Source organism: Primulina eburnea, chromosome 6, assembly GCF_022965805.1.
Source record: "Primulina eburnea isolate SZY01 chromosome 6, ASM2296580v1, whole genome shotgun sequence".
NCBI classification, from domain to species: domain Eukaryota; kingdom Viridiplantae; phylum Streptophyta; class Magnoliopsida; order Lamiales; family Gesneriaceae; genus Primulina; species Primulina eburnea.
The window spans coordinates 10,871,923-10,889,124 of record NC_133106.1 but is presented as its reverse complement, the minus strand read 5'-3'; the positions used below and the strand labels follow the sequence as shown (position 1 = coordinate 10,889,124).

General features: G+C 38.5%; 1 pseudogene; it reads left to right on the top strand.

Annotated features, from left to right (window-relative positions):
* The first annotated feature begins 209 nt into the window (after window positions 1-209).
* On the top strand, window positions 210-16,993 carry LOC140835317 (probable serine/threonine-protein kinase PBL3; annotated as a pseudogene).
* The last annotated feature ends 209 nt before the right edge of the window (window positions 16,994-17,202 follow it).

Genomic DNA, 17,202 nt, shown 5'->3' with positions numbered 1-17,202 from the left:
GATTCAAAATCTTGCCTTTTGTTGAATCTTTGTTTTATGTGTGCTGAAGGAGGAGAAAGTTCTACTTCTATAGAGGTGCTATGGCTTCTTTGAGTGGAATTGAGTCTATAATTTCCTTATAGTTGCATGTTTGATTTACCGTGTAACCGCAAATAGACTTAAAAAATTTGATTTTTATGTTGATTAATTTTTGTCTACTCCTTGGAATTATGGCTGTTGCAATTGTCGGCAATATGTTAGGTGGTATTAAATGTGGGTTGAATTAGGCAACTTTCTGAGTTGTTAAATTTGACAACGGAATTTTCAGACGGAAGACACGTTTTATACGTGTTTTCACACGGACGAAAAGCTCTATAATTAGAGCTCTCTCTCCTCATTCAGAAACCATCAATGAACGAGATAAAATATCTCGCTTCTCCTAGGGATACAACTGGTGTTTGCAAAACATCCGAATGAATCAGCTCCAATATGCTTTTGCTTCTGGCAGTAGAAATGTCAAACTTTAATATGTGTTGTTTGTTGGTAACACAATGCTCACAAAAAGTTTGTGACGCTTTTGTAGGTCCCAGCAGCAGCTTTTGTTCTGAGATAATTTTTGTAAGGTCCGAAAAACCAACCTACGTAAACCACGTGCATGCAAATAAATTAAATTTGCATAATTGTTTTATTTCATTCGTTTTAAATGCTTACTCGATGCATATTAAATGATTATATGACATGATTTCATGAAATTGAAGGATTTTACCCGAATATTCGATAATAGGCTGAGAAAAAGAGACCGAGGACGAAAAAGACAAGAATAAGTATTTTTAACTAAATATTTTTAAGGCTTCTTAATATGATTAAAAATGATTAAATTTTTCTAAAAATTCTAGAGTTCGAATTATTTACCGAGACGAGCTCGATTTTACCCGCGAAGCCGGTTTTGGGCAAACAAGGAGTTTTTAAGATATCAAAAATATTTTTTTTTGGAAACTAATTTTTGTAAACTTTTATGTTTTAATAAAATAAGAGTTATTGAGTCCAATTTAACTAAATTGAGTAGGTTCAATTACTCCTATACTTGGAGGCCCAAAACCAAAGCTCATTGTCATGCAAATTAAAATCTATAAAAATAAAAAGCTAGGTCTTTTGCACCATTCAGCGGCCGAAATCTTCACACACTTGCACCCACAAAATTCGAAATATAGGAGAGGAAGAAAAGCTAGGGTTCTTCGTCCGTCCGATCGTCCATCTTCGCACCCTCGCCAACAATTGAATATTCGAGCGTTTTAAACGCAAGGCACGTTTTCTAAACCCTTAGATGCATCATTCAAACTATTATATGCATGTTTTAAGTATTTTTGCAAGAAAAATATTGGAGTTTGGATTGCTATACGTTTTGTCAATTATTCTCAAAGTTTGGAAGATTTTTACATATATATGAACGTCGTATGATTTCCAACGAGTACGCGGCCAACATAGGATGATTGATGGATAGAACATGAACAAAATTAAGAAGAAACGAGGGCTGGACAGCAAGATTAAAGGCTGCATGTGAGTTAGCAAGAATCCTAGGGTTTTTTGAATGGTTCACACTTGATTCAAGGGGCGGCTTGTGCATGGCGCTCACGGCTCGGCCAGGGCTTAGGTAGGGGCCGGTGCTAGATGTGGATCAGGGCTAGGAGTCCTAGGGCAGCAACCAAGGAAGAGTCCTTTAAGGCTAGGACAGTTCCTTGGATAACGCAGAGGGCTCGCGTTACTGCAGGGGGCTCAGTGCTGGCTGGGGCTGGCAAGCAGGGCTTGGAGCATGGTCTAGGGAGGGTCTGGGCTCTGGGGTGACTCGAGCAAAACACGAAGAAGCAATTTGCGCAGCTTGGCGTCTTGTTGCAGGGCTCGTGCGGCATGTATGGGATGGTTAGATGGTCTAGGCTGGTCCATTAGGGTCTAGGAAGGATGGCCAAGAGTCGGGTCAGGGGCTGGTGCAGGTGGCTCGAGCAAAACATGAAGAAGCAACTTGCGCAGCTTGGGGTCTTGTTGCAGGGCTCATGCGGCGTCTAGGGGCTGGTTCTTTGGGTCAGGGGTGGTCAGTAGGGTCCCTAGGTGGGTTGGCTATGATTTGACTCGATGAAATTGGAAGATAGCTCGATGAAATCGGAAGATTGCTCGATGGTTTTGGTTAAGGCTCTATGACTCAAAATTAATGAAAAAGGTTCGAACCATAGGTTCACTGGGGTGGTTCATGGCTCACAAGGGTACAATTGAAGAACTGACCTCAAAGAAACTTCCTCTGGTGAGATTCTTGTGTGCTTCAATTCATGTTTCCACGTCAACTTCGGTAGTTTAGGAAATAAAAAGTTTATGTTTAAAATTTGGGGAAAAAAATATTAAATTTTTACTAAATTCGGAAATCAAATGCCTCACGAATTATTAAAAATTAAATCAAAAGCCTTGAATTTAAGTTAAATAAAAATATTAAAAATTAGATTTAAGCTTAAATAATTGTTTGGGATAAGCGTATGTCAATAAAAGTAAGAAAAAGTCGAAATCGAGAAATTTTACGTCTAGACGTGTATTTTATACTTGGGTAATACGTAATAGGTTTGCAGCATCCCAAAGGGTTGTAACGCATATTAAATGATATAAAATGATGATTTTTATGCAAATATGATATTTTATGATTTATGGTAAAGCAGTGCAATTTTTACTGTTAAAAATGCTATTTTTGAATATCACGATATTCTATGCTTTAAAAAAAAGGAAAAATATTTTGAGGGATGTGAATTGACTGTGACAAAGGATAGACGATATGTGGGGGATCAGTTTTAAAAAAGAATGGTGAACTTACAACTTTATGAGAATGTCGTAAGGGAAAAGGCCCAAGAGGGAGCCTGTTTATGAGAAAAGGCCCCAGAGGGAGCCCTACGATCTTATGTCCACGGCGGTGCCTAGTGCCCGTCCCCATGGGCCATATGGAGCTGAAGACTGATCAGTCGACCAGAGGATAAATGCTACTCACTTTCAAGGATCAAACTTCACCCAAAATGATAAATGATTGAAAGCTTTACGATTAAATGATTTTACAACTTACGATTTATTTATGCATAAAAGCTATTTTAAATAAAAGTACGATTTTTTTTAATACTTGTGATTGTATATGTATTATTTGCTACTCATGTTTAGAACGTGTTGAGTCATTAGACTCACTAGGTTTGAACGTTGCAGGATTTGATGATATGAGGAGGCGTTAACGCTTGGGTGAATCGAGTGCGGCAGTACACATCCGAGAGACATTTATTTTCTGCATTAGCGTGATAGATAAAAGATTCAAAAGATTATTGTGAAAGAATTTATTAGATATTTTTATGTTTTATTATGATGTTAGTTAGTCTTTTTAAATGTCGTCGTAGGATTTTTGGTTAGTTGACGATTTAGGGATTTTTATGCACTTGAGATTCGAATTGTTAAGTTATTTTGATTTATGGAAATGTTAAAGTTATTTTCAATTAGTAATTTTCGAGTTTCTGATTTATAAAAAAAATTTAAGTAGAATTTCAAAGTTAAAAAGTAAGAGTCGTTTCAATTTTTATCCATCGTTCTTGCATACGCCCAAGCTTTCTATGCCACCACACTGTTAATTCTTCTCCTGAACTAATTGATGCAACAGTTAGTTCCGTCTCTTTGTGTGTTTCTCTATAAAGAATATACAGATTTGCAGCAACTTTTTCTGCCTTCATAACAAGCGCACCCTTCGCAATTTTCATGATCTCATTTTCGATATGGGTTTTGATATCATCCAATTGCCCCAAGGACAAAAGATTTTTCGTCAATCCCTTCACATGTCGTACCTCTTGTATGGTGCGAATGTGCCTTCAAACATTTTTATTTTGATAGTACCAACCCCAGGGATTTCCAAGGCATGATCATTTTCCATGAATACCGATCCTCCCGAGACTGGTTCATAATGATCAAATCATTCTCTCCAAGACGTCGTGTGCCACGTCGCTCCTGAATTCATAATCCATGCGTCACAAAATTTGTGCCTGCTTTCTGCAACTGTTGCCGCTTCGCTGAATAATATTTCACCACTGCCTAAAGTACTGATCGAGCAAAACTTGCACAGTGAATAGTCCCAAAATTTATTTTATAATTGAAAGCTCGATTTAAATATCGCAAGTGCACGATAGTCAAGTTATAATAAACGTAAGTGAATACGAGTATCGATCCACAAGGATTGCGTTACAATATTTTTATTTTCAAGTAAAATTCTTTAGCAACGATAGAATGAGTTGATGATTAAACTATTGTATATCAAATAACTAAATTAATTAAAATGCAAAGAAAACGTTTCAAAGAAAGCAATGATTAATTTGGATTAAAATCAAATGAGAAACGAATTTGTTGGGAAATTATCAGTTCACCTACCACTCGTGTTTAACTAACTACACTCGACTTTTACTCGTGCATTCGACGGAATTCCCTAGACTAATTAATGTACTCTGTCGAGCTATATTAATACTAATCAAAAACATACAGTACTTAAGTGTCCTCAAATATTTAACAGTTCAAGATTGCATTACATTCTATGGAATCCACTAGCTTTCATCCGAGTGAACTATCACTATCGACACGTACCCAATTTCGTATATCTACTAAAATTGTAAATCTGTGGTTTATACTATTTGATCGTATTGTTAATTATTCTATCGAAATCATTAACAACATGAAATAATCAAAGGAAGTTAGCTAAGCTTCGATTGAAATAAGAAAGAACAATAGCATAAACAAATCACTAGTAAAAACGTCGAGAAATAATGTTAAACAACGAGTACGGGGTAGGATCCCCTCAAATCCCAACAAATCTAGAGTTTAGCTACTAAAATTCATAATAACAACCAACAACAATCTAAGAATTAAAAACTGAATAATGAAAATACTAAATATGACGACGGATGACGGCCACGACGCGTGGAAATCTCGAGGTCTTCGAAATCTCCTTTGCTCCTAGCCTTTTCTCCAAGAAAATATGATGAAAATAATGATGTCCGCTGAAAAACGGCGCCCCTCTCGTGTATTAGGTCTATAGTGTCGGATCAAGTCCATAAAAAATGAAACAAATCTTTTCAAATCTCGCGGCTCGCTTTTGACCGCCCCAGCGAACCCAGGGACATGGCCGAGGAATTTTCCCAGGGACAGGGCTGAGGAATTTTCTGCGAGAACCTCTCGCTAGGGCGGACACTTTTGACCGCCCTAGCGAGACGCTTGCGCAACAACTCCTCGGCCAGACCAACATGCTCGCTGGGGCGGTCAATTTTGACCACCCTAGCGAGTCCTTCTCGATGCTTTGGCAAATATTCTCCCACTTTGTGGTTCAATTCCTACAAAATAACCACCAACTACACGAGATCAGTCATATGATAAATAATGCTAGAAAAATGCTAAATTAAGCTAAAACAAACTAATATGATGCATGAATGCGACTCAAAACCAACACTAAAAACACGTAAAAACGATTCCTATCAAGTACTGACCACATTTCTTTGAGAACTTTTTTCGATACTCGTACACTCTTTCTTGAAGTGCCTTTAACGCCATTGAACTTTGTTATCTCGTACCTGCCCACCATTATGTCTACAACAATTTAGTACACTAGACAAAATAATCCGTCTTAATATAAAATCTTTGAAAAACTTTTTGACGTGGAAGATCAGTCTAGGCTGAAACCACAGAGCATACTCATAATTTTGAGAAATTTTAAATCAAGGCTCTGATACCACTTGTTAGTCCCACGTACGACAACTTGATATAATAATATGAAAATAAAGAATAAATTGGACACCGAGATTTACGTGGAAAACCCTCAAAAAATTATTAGGGTGAAAACCACAGGACAAGGTGAAAAGAATTCCACTATAATATTTTATGGTATACAACAACTCATTATGTTTCCAAAGAAAACACGTACTCTCTTAATACATGAGAACAAACACATCATAAATATGAATAAGCACTCAAATGCTATAATATGAGAGAAAACTCGATATAGAGATGATTTCTCAATGAGGGGAAGGAGCTCTATTTATAGAGCTTTTTGTCCGAGTGAAAACGCGTATAAAACGCGTCTTCTGTCTGAAAATTCTGTTATCAAATTTGACAACTCACAAAGCTGCTTAATTTGGGTGTATCCAATCAAAAAGAAATAAGATATTTTCCAGATCTTTAAATATTTCAAAGCGCGGGTTAAAATTGATTCTGAAAATAAAACCAAGTGTTTGAGGAGTAACAATGAAGAAGAATATACCAGTGACGAATTTGATGAATATTGTCCACATGATGACATCAAAAGACAGTTTACGACATCTTACACACCTCAAAAGAATGAAGTGTCGGAGCGGATGAACAAGACTTTGTTGGACAGAACAAGAGCCATATTGAGGACTGCGGGTCTAGAAAAGTCATTTTGGACAGAAGCAGTTAAAACCGCTTGTTATATTATCAATCATTCTCCTTCAGTGGCGATTGATCTAAAGACTCTGATGGAGATGTGGACCGAGAAGCCGACAGATTATTCTCATTTGCATACATTTGGAAGTCATAAGTACGTTTTGTACAATGAGCAAGAAAGATCGAAGTTGGATTCGAAATCCAGAAAATGTATCTTCTTGGTTATGCTGATGGAGTCAATGGGTTTCGCTTATGGGATCCTACTGTTCACAAGCTTGTCATCAGCAGGATGTTATCTTCGAGAAAGATAAAGTAAAAGGAGACAAAAACACACTGAATTCAGAAACTACTATATTTCAGGTGGAAAATAAGACGGATGAAGGTCAAATTTCTTGTGAAGCAGTACCAGAGCACGAAAAAAAACAACATGTTGAGTATGAGGTTTCCAACGTGAGGCAGTCAACTCGAGACAGAAGACTATCAGGTTGGCTTTTAGATTATATCACTGAAAGCAATATTGCATATTGTATATTATCAGAGGATTGTGAGCCATCGAGTTTCCACGAGGTTACTTAAAGCTCGGATGTATCCTTGTGGATGATAGCAATTCAAAAAGAGTTGGAGACATTAGATAAAAATAAAATTTGGGATCTTGTTACACTACCACGAGAGAGGAAAACCATTGGTAACAGATGGGTCTATAACATCAAGCGTGATGACAATAACCAAGTGGAGCGATATCGTGCTAGATTGGTGGTAAAAAAATATGCTCAGAAAAAAGACATTGACTTAAATGAGATAATTTCTCCTGTGGTTCGGCTTACAACAGTTAGAGTGGTGTTGGCGTTGTGTGCGGTGTTTGACCTGCCTCTAAAACAATTAGATGTGAAAAAGCGATTTTTTATGAAGATCTTGAAAAAGAAATCTATATGCTCTAGCCAGAAGGTTTTGAGGAAAAAGACAAAGAGGACTTGGTTTACAGGTTGAACAAATTTATGTACGGTCTCAAACAGACGTGATGATGTTGGTACACGAGATTTGATTCCTATATCATGAGCCTTGAATACAACAGACTGAGTGCAGACTCTTATACGTATTTCAAGAGGTCTGATGATGATTATATCATTTTACTGTTGTATGTGGACGACATATTGGTAGCAGGCCTCAACAAATATCAGGTCCAAGGATTGAAGGCACAGTCGCCTAGAGAATTTGATATGAAGGACTTAGGACCAGAAAACAAGATTCTAGGGATGCAAGTTCACCGAAACAGAAGTAATAGAAAGATTTGGCTTTCCCATAAAAATTATTCGAAGAAAGTCTTGCAACGGTTCAACATGCAAGATAGTAAGCCAATCTCGACCCCTCTTCCTGTTAATTTCAATTTATCCTCCGAAATGTATCCTAGCAGTGAAGCAGAGAGGATGGAGATGTCTCGAGTGCCAGATGCATCAGCAGTGGGAAGTTTGATGTTCGCCATGTTCTGTACAAGATCGGACATTGCTCAAGCAGTGGGAGCAGTTAGTCGGTATATGGCGAATCCTGAACAAGAGCACTGGAGCACTGTTAAGAGAATCCTTAGATACATTAAGGGTACCTCAGATGCTGCATTATGTTATGGAGGATCAGATTTTACCCTCATGAGATATGTCGATAAAAGCAAATCTACTACTGTTATGTGTTTACACTTGCAGATGGAGCAGTAAGCTGAGTTTCAAAACTGCAAACAGTTGTGGCATTATCTACAACAGAGACAGAATATATGGCAGCTACTCAAGCTTGCAAGGAAGCAATATGGATTAAAAAGTTATTAGAAGAGATTGAACACAAACAAGAGAATGTTCTTTTGTTTTGTGACAGTCAAAGTGTCTTACACATTGTAAGGAATCCAGCCTTTCATTCCATGACGAAACACATTGGAGTCCAATTTGACTTTGTGTAGGAAGTAGTATAAGAAGGAAATGTGCATATGCAGAAGATCTATACAAAAGATAACATAGATGATTTTCTGACCAAGCCAGTGAACACTGATAAATTTGAGTGGCGTAGATCCTCAAGTGGCCTAGCGAAAACGTAAGCAGCATGGTATGGCGAGATTGAAAAGATGTGTGGAGATGTGTTGATTCTCAATCAAATCTCCAAGTGTGAGAAATGTCGGCAATATGTTAGGTGACATAAATGTGGGTTGAATTAAGCAGCTTTGTGAGTTGTATTTGACAACGGAATTTTCAGACAGAAGACGCGTTTTATATGCGTTTTCACACGGACGAAAAAACTCTATAAATAGAGCTCCCTCTCCTCATTCAGAAATCATCCCTTCATCGAGTTCTCTCTCATCTTATAGCATTTGAGTGTTTAGTTCTGTAATATTTGTGAGGTGTTTGTTCTCTTGTATTAAGAGAGTGTGTATGGAAACACTGTGAGTGATTGTACACCATAAAATATAGTAGTGAATTCTTTCATCTTGCCCGTGATTTTTACCCTCATAATTTTTGGGTGTTTTCCACGTAAATCTCGGCGTTCAATTTATTATTTATTTTCATATTATTATCTCTCGTTGGTGTACATGGGACCAAAAGCAATAAGAATCTTCAATTTGCTTCCATGCTTGAAGATTTGGGTTTTATGCGTAGCATATGTTAAATTCGATTATTTGGATATTGCAGTTACATTTCCATTCATTAAATGTAACCATAGACATCCAAAAAAGCGGCATAACTTTATCGATAAATTTATAAAGACATGATGATGTCTTAAGGTACCACATCTGGGAGAATATTCAATGGTAAATGGCAAGTATGCTAGAATTAGGATATTCTATCTTGTGCCACTGCTGTTATAATGTTGTAATCAAATGTCAAGATTTTGTGGAATGAATATCTTACTCGACGACTATATATTCGTCTACACAACCCTTATAATTCAAGTGTTCCACATCAAAGTTTTTTGCTGTGAATTAGGACACAATCTGTCACTATGTTTAGGAATTATCTTCTTCTATTAACGTAAATTTTTGAAAGGTGTTTGCTCCATGGGGTTGTAATTAGCTAATAATCTAACCTGTATTATTATTCTGAATGTACAAGCATCAAGGTTTCCCAGCAAAACGTGCGTTTCATCATCTCGTTTCAACATAAGCATTCCCATTCACAGTCGCAAAAGCCGTGTCGAAAGCCTTCCAACTCCAAGATCGGAGGCTGAAATACTCTCATCACCTCACGTGAAGCCCTTCTCATTTAACGAGTTAAGGAATGCAACAAGAAACTTTCGACCTGACAGTCTTCTCGGTGAAGGAGGATTTGGCTATGTTTTCAAGGGATGGATTGACGAGAATACTCTTACCGCCACAAAACCTGGGTCGGGACTTGTTATTGCTGTCAAGAAATTGAAGCCTGAAGGTTCCCAAGGTCACTAGGAGTGGTTGGTATGTTTTTCCTTTGTCACACAATATGGATTTATTTACTGAATTTTTTATGCATCGATTATTTTGACCGGCCTGCTTATGTTTTGCAGACAGAAGTTAATTATCTGGGTCAACTTCGACATATGAACCTAGTTAAACTTATTGGATACTGCTCCGAGGGTGATAATCGGCTATTGGTCTATGAGTTCATGTCGAAAGGAAGTCTGGAGAATCATTTGTTCAGAAGTACTCTTTGCACTGAAATTAACTTTTATTATCGCCTTTTTACCTCGTTTTATTATATATCAATTCATAAAGTCCTTTCTAAAATAGTGAAGAAATTTTATTGGCTACTTTTATTTATTGGTTATTTCATTGAGTTACATATCATTTCTTAAAGTTATTTCTTAATGACGAAGATATTTAACTAGCTATTTCTTGAATTTACTTGTCACCTCTTTCATATCTTCTTAGTACTTATAATTAACTGCAGTTTTACTCTCTGATTCTATTTGTACTGCAACCGAGCCTTCTGGTTTCTTTCCCCTTGTCCACAGTTTGTTTTGGATAACAATGAAGATCTTAGCATAAACTCATTTGGTTTCTTTCAGTTTGACATCTTTACTTGTACTAATAGCCAGTCTTCTTGAAATGTTGGAGTAGTTAAGCGATGCTGTCGTCTATGTGCAGATCCATCAATATTTTTTTCTTTCATTTGTAACCTAGGAGTATGCTAACTTTCCATTTATGTGATCTTGTTTTTGCCAATTTGTCAGGGGTTGGATGAGAACATTCTCTGTATTTTTTTACCAAAAGTTGGCATGTGGTGTATAACGATGAGGCATTTGAATCCAATTACATGGTGCAGGAGGGCCTCAACCCATTTCGTGGGCTACTAGAATGAAGGTTGCTACGATAGAGATTTTAAGGCTTCTAACATTCTTCTCGATGGGGTATAACCGAAACATTTTTCTCGTTTTCTACCAACTTTAATTCAGTCAATTATTTTCTAGTTTAGTATCATATATCGATTTACACCAAGCAATTCCATTTGCAGGAATTTAATGCAAAATTATCTGACTTTGGTTTGGCCAAAGCTGGCCCGACAGGTGATAAGACTCATGTATCCACTCAAGTTATGGGAACACATGGCTATGCTGCACCAGAATACGTTGCTACAGGTTCTTGAGTTCAAAATTGACTCACCCATTATTATTTTTTGTTCTGCTCGTCGTCCTTCTATTTATACTAGACAATTAAGCAAAGGCTCCCTTACTGTCATATGTCTGGTGTAGCCATCTTCGTTCCTGAAATACCCGTCCCTATACTATATTAGTACATTGTGTCTTTGTTTGTCAACTTTTGGTCTCTTGGGAATTTCTCTGTGATTTTCTAAAATACAACTTGCTCTATTGATGATATTGAACATAAACTTTATCGTTTTAATATCTTGATATAATGATGTAATATATACTTACTTTTGCTATTTATTATGCATGTGCAATACCACTAGTTAGAAGAATATCAAAACTATATTTAATTTTCTCCAATTTTCCGGAATAGGTCGATTGTCATCAAAGAGTGATGTATACAGCTTTGGGGTCGTTTTGCTTGAATTGATCTCAGGACGCCGTGCTGTCGACAAAGCAAAAGTGGGCATCGAGCAAAACTTAGTTGATTGGGCAAGACCTTACATGGGTGACAAGAGAAAGCTGTTTCGGATCATGGACACTAAACTCGAGGGCCAATACCCTCAGAAAGCAGCATACAGCGCAGCGACTATTGCTTTTGTTGGGATATACGGTGACTCTCAAGATATGGGCTGCAACAATGTGTCAAGTGGTTGTGGGCTTGGGCCATAAGCAATCTGTTGGACAACTGGCAGTGCCGTGAAGGCTGGAAACTGAAGAACAAACTATATATAGTTGAACTCCAGGTTTTGAGAGGCATCGGATGAAACACGCTTGGTATAAGAGATACACAAAGAGAGGACACTGCACACACAAAGAGGTAGAGGGATTGAGGGAATAATCTCAATTGTAATTCATCTTTAACTCTTGGTTATGCACTTGTAAAACTCTCTGTTATATCAATACAAGAAAGCTGCTCCGTTCTTCCGTGGACGTAGGCTATTCAAAGCCGAACCACGTAACTTGATCGCATATTTTCTCGTTGTGTTTTCATAGCCTTGTTTCGTTGTACGTGCATGTACGTGAACTTGAGTTCTTGATCAATTATTTCTAACAATTGGCGCCGTCTGTGGGAATCGAAGCCACGTCCACCAAGATCAAGAAGATGGGTTCTATGAAATACGATATCGAGAAGTTTTCAGGAAACAATGACTTTGGTCTTTGGAGAATCAAGATGAAAGCCATACTGATACAACAGGGATTGGTAGAAGCACTCAGCGGTGAAGATGCGATACCAGGTGATTCGAAAGAAAAGGTACAAATTCTTGCCAAAGCTCAAAGTGCCATTATCTTGTGCCTCGGAGATAAACCGCTCAGGGAAGTATCGAAAGAAACTTCGGCTGCTGGCATGTGGAACAAACTCGAAAATCTGTACATGACCAAATCTCTAGCCAACCGCCTGTATATGAAGCAACGCTTATATTCATTCAAGATCGCAGATGGAAAGAATATATCTGCACAAATTGATGAATACATCAAAATTCTGGACGATCTTGAGAATATAGATGTCAAGATGGAAGATGAGGATAAGGCTCTAATCTTGTTAAACTCTCTTCCAAGCTCATATGAAAATTTGCGAGATGCCATGCTGTATGGCAGAGAACAGACCATCTCACTAGAAGAAGTTCAGTCAGCAGTACAAGCCAAGGAATTACAGAAGAAGATCCAGTCCAATGGACAAGTGCAAGGTGAAAGCCTCACAATTCGTGGGAGGAATGATATGAGATCCACAAAATCTGAAAGAAACCGATCAAGATCCAAAAGCAAAAACAGATACAAATGTTTTCACTGCCACAAAGAAGGACATTATAAAAGGAACTGTCCTGATAGGAGAAAGCAACCACAAGAAAAACCAAAGGAGAATGCCGAAGCTGCTGTGGCTTGTGATGGCTATGAATCTGCAGAAGTACTCTCAATATCAGAACAAAGCCCTTGTAACGATTGGATACTTGATTCGGGGTGCTCATTCCATATGTGTCCTTCCAGATCTTGGTTTGAAACCTTCACTGAAATTCAAGAAGGTTTGGTACTACTGGGAAATGACATATCATGCAAAGTGCGGGGTATTGGTTCCATAAGACTCAAAATGCACGATGGAATGGAGAGAATTCTAAGTGAGGTGAGATATGTCCCTGATCTTAAAAGAAACTTAATCTCTTTAGGGACACTTGACTCAAGTGGATACACTTATAAAGCTGAAAGTGGCATGCTCAAGATTCAAAAGGGGTCATTAGTCATCATGAAAGGACTCAAGAAGAACTCTCTGTACATACTCCAAGGGACAACAGTAGTAGGCAGGTCTGCTATGGCTCAAACAACTAAAGATGTATCAAAACTTTGGCACCTTAGGTTGGGACACGTAAGTGAGCAAGGCCTAGCCCATCTATCAAAGCAAAATTTGTTATGTGGAGATCAAGTTCACTACCTGGACCAATGTGAGTATTGCATCCTTGGAAAAGCTAAAAGAGTAAATTTCACTAAAGGAAGCCATACCACATCAAGACCATTTGAATATGTACACTCAGACTTATGGGGCCCCTCGAGAACCCCCACACATGCTGGAGGAAGGTACTTCATGTCCATTGTTGATGACTTCTCAAGAAGAGTGTGGGTCTTTGTACTTAAAACCAAAGATGAGGCATTGATCAAGTTCAAAGAATGGCTCATTGCGACTGAAAATAAACAAGACAAAAAACTCAAATACTTAAGGACAGATAATGGCCTGGAGTACCTATCACAAGAATTCAAGGAGCTGTGCAGAACTAAAGGAATCACCAGACACATGACAGTGAGTGGTACCCCTCAACAAAATGGACTTTCAGAGAGAATGAACCGCACTCTCCTTGAAAGAGTAAGATGCATGATACTAAACGCTGGTCTTCCAAAGACTTTTTGGGGAGAAGCCATTACCACGGCATGCTACCTAATAAACAGATGCCCGTCTAGTGCAATCAATTTTAAAACCCCAATGGAATTGTGGAATAACAAACCAGCGAATTACTCCAAACTGAGAGTCTTTGGGTGTCTAGCCTATGCACATGTTAAGCAAGATAAACTGGAAGCAAGGGCTAGGAAGTGCATCTTCATTGGATATCCTGAAGGGGTAAAAGGATACAAAGTCTGGAATCTTGAAAGCTATGGTCCAAAATGCTTCAATACCAGAGATATAACTTTTGATGAATCCAAAATGGGTTATCAACAGAAAATAAATGCTCCTGGGGGAAGTAGACTGATCACTGATGATATACAAGTCGAGGTGGAGCCCAATACAGAATCATCAACCGTAGAGAATGAAATAAGTCATGAGCCAAGTCCAGATCAAGAAGTGCAAACTCATCAAACCGAACATGATTTGAGAACTTACAAATTGGCCAGGGACAGGCAAAGGAGGGAAATAAAACCTCCGGATAAGTTTGGGCATGCTGACATGGTTTATTATGCTCTGACAGTAGCAGAACAACTGGAGCATGACGAACCGAGTTCATACCAAGAAGCAGTATCAGGAAAGAATGGACATAGGTGGATCAAAGCTATGGATGAAGAGATGATCTCTCTGTACAAAAACAAAACTTGGAAGCTTGTGGATAAACCTAAAAACCAAAGAATGATTGGATGCAAATGGATATATAAGATCAAAGAAGGAATGCCTGGTGAGGAAAAGACAAGATACAAAGCACGGTTAGTTGCAAAAGGCTTCACTCAACAACAAGGAATAGATTTCAACGAAATATTCTCTCCCGTGGTTAAACATTCCTCTATCAGGATGATCTTATCCTTAACAACACAATTAAACCTTGAGCTTGAGCAACTTGATGTAAAGACTGCCTTTCTCCATGGGGAACTCGAGGAAACAATCTATATGAACCAACCTGAGGGCTATGTCAATCCTGAAACTAGTGGAAAGGTGTGTCAACTTACAAAGTCTCTTTATGGACTTAAGCAAAGCCCAAGGCAATGGTATAAGAGGTTTGACGAGTTCATGCTGAACAACAACTTCACGAGGTGCAGCTATGACAACTGTGTATACATATGCAAACAAGAAAATAAGATCAAAACTTACCTCCTCTTGTATGTAGACGATATGCTAGTTGCCAGCACTAGTAAGACCAACATGGAAGCTGTTAAACAACTTCTGAGCTCAGAATTTGATATGAAGCAACTAGGAGAAGCCAAAAGAATCCTAGGAATGGAGATCAAGAGGGATAGGAACCAAAACAGACTTTTCTTGTGTCAAAACTCATACATTCGAAAAGTACTTCGAAGGTTTAACATGTATGAGTCCAAACCAACTGCTATACCTATGCCTCAGCATCTTAAACTCTCTCGGGATCAATCCCCTGCTGCTGAAGAAGAAAAAGAAAACATGCGACACATCCCTTATGCCAGTGCAGTTGGGAGTGTGATGTATGGAATGGTTTGCAGCAGGCCTGACTTATCTTACAGCATGAGTGTTGTGTCAAGATATATGGCAAATCCTGGCGAAACCCACTGGCATGCTCTAAAGGGAGTGTTGAAATATTTGAATGGCTCAGCAAATGTTGGACTGCTGTTTGAAAAACAGAATAGCATGGAGAATCCTATAGCTGGATATGTGGATTCTGACTTTGCTGGGAATATAGACACAAGGAAATCCCTTTCAGGCTTCACATTCACTATGTATGGCACAGCCGTGAGCTGGAAAGCTACATTGCAATCGGTTGTAGCATTGTCAACTACAGAATCAGAATACATAGCTCTCTCAGAAGGGATTAAAGAGGCACTATGGTTGAAAGGAATGGTGTCCGAATTAGGTATACCTCAAGACAAGGTTGTGGTGCATTGCGACAACCAAAGTGCAATACACCTTTCTAAACACCAAGTGTACCATGAAAGATCCAAACACATAGATGTTAAGCTGCATTTTGTTAAAGATGTGACATCTAAAGGGGAAGTCCATGTGGAGAAGATTGATACAAAAGACAACCCGGCTGATATGATGACCAAGCCACTGCCACAAGCCAAATTCATGCATTGCATGAATTTAGTAAAGGCAGTAAGATTGGAACTGAACTGATAACAAGAAGGGAGCAGCCAAGCTTGGAGTCAAGGTGGAGATTGTTGGGATATACGGTGACTCTCAAGATATGGGCTGCAACAATGTGTCAAGTGGTGTGGGCTTGGCCATAAGCAATCTGTTGGCAACTGCAGTGCCGTGAAGGCTCGAACTGAAGAACAAACTATATAGAGTTTGAACTCCAGGTTTTTTGAGAGGCGATCGGATGAAAACACACGCTTGGTATAAGAGGTACACAAAGAAGGACACTGCACACACAAAGAGGGAGAGGGATGGGGGAATAATCTCAATTGTAATTCATCGTTAACTCTTGGTTATAGCACTTTGTAAAACTCTCTGTATAATCAATACAAGAAACTGCTTCCGTTCGTCCGTGGACGTAGGCTATTCAAAGCCGAACCACGTAACTTGGTCGCATATTTTTTTCGTTGTGTTTTCATAGCCTTGTGTTCTGTTGGACTCATGTACGTGAACTGAGTTTTCTTGATCAATATGTCTAACAGCTTTGAAGTGTCTAAGCCCCGACCCGAAAGTGAGGCCACGAATGGCAGAGGTTGTAGCCACTTTGGAACAGCTTCAAACTCAAAAAAGCCACAGCAAGATATTCAGATTCAGAGCATCGAGCTTCTTTCGAGTCTGTGGCTGCCTCACCATTGAAGCATCATTCATCAATGAAAACGACCACTTTGGCTTCTCCATTGCCAGCACGTCGAAGGTCACCTCGTGCGAGATGAGGCAGATTAGTCCGTCATCTACTGTAAATTTATGTTTTAGGTCCAAATTTTGCTGTTTACGTCCGTAAGAAATCAATCAATGGATACCATTTCCTTGAGCACCCCGTGGTTTTGAACTCGTTACATTGGAAGCCAACAATTTTTCCGACTAAAACTAACAACAGTTAATTGTAATTGTGGAAATAATATCTTTTTAAATTAAAGAACAGTCGAAACACCACTCTGTCACTAAAACTTAGTCCTCTCTATGCAATCAAGATTTTCACTAAAAGAGAGAGCAAATGAAAGAGACACTGCACATGTACATTCCTCATTTTTCTGACATGTTATCCGTTACTACTTAACATTTGGGAACTTCCTAGTTTATCTGAACTTTATAGACTCACGATATATGGCCAT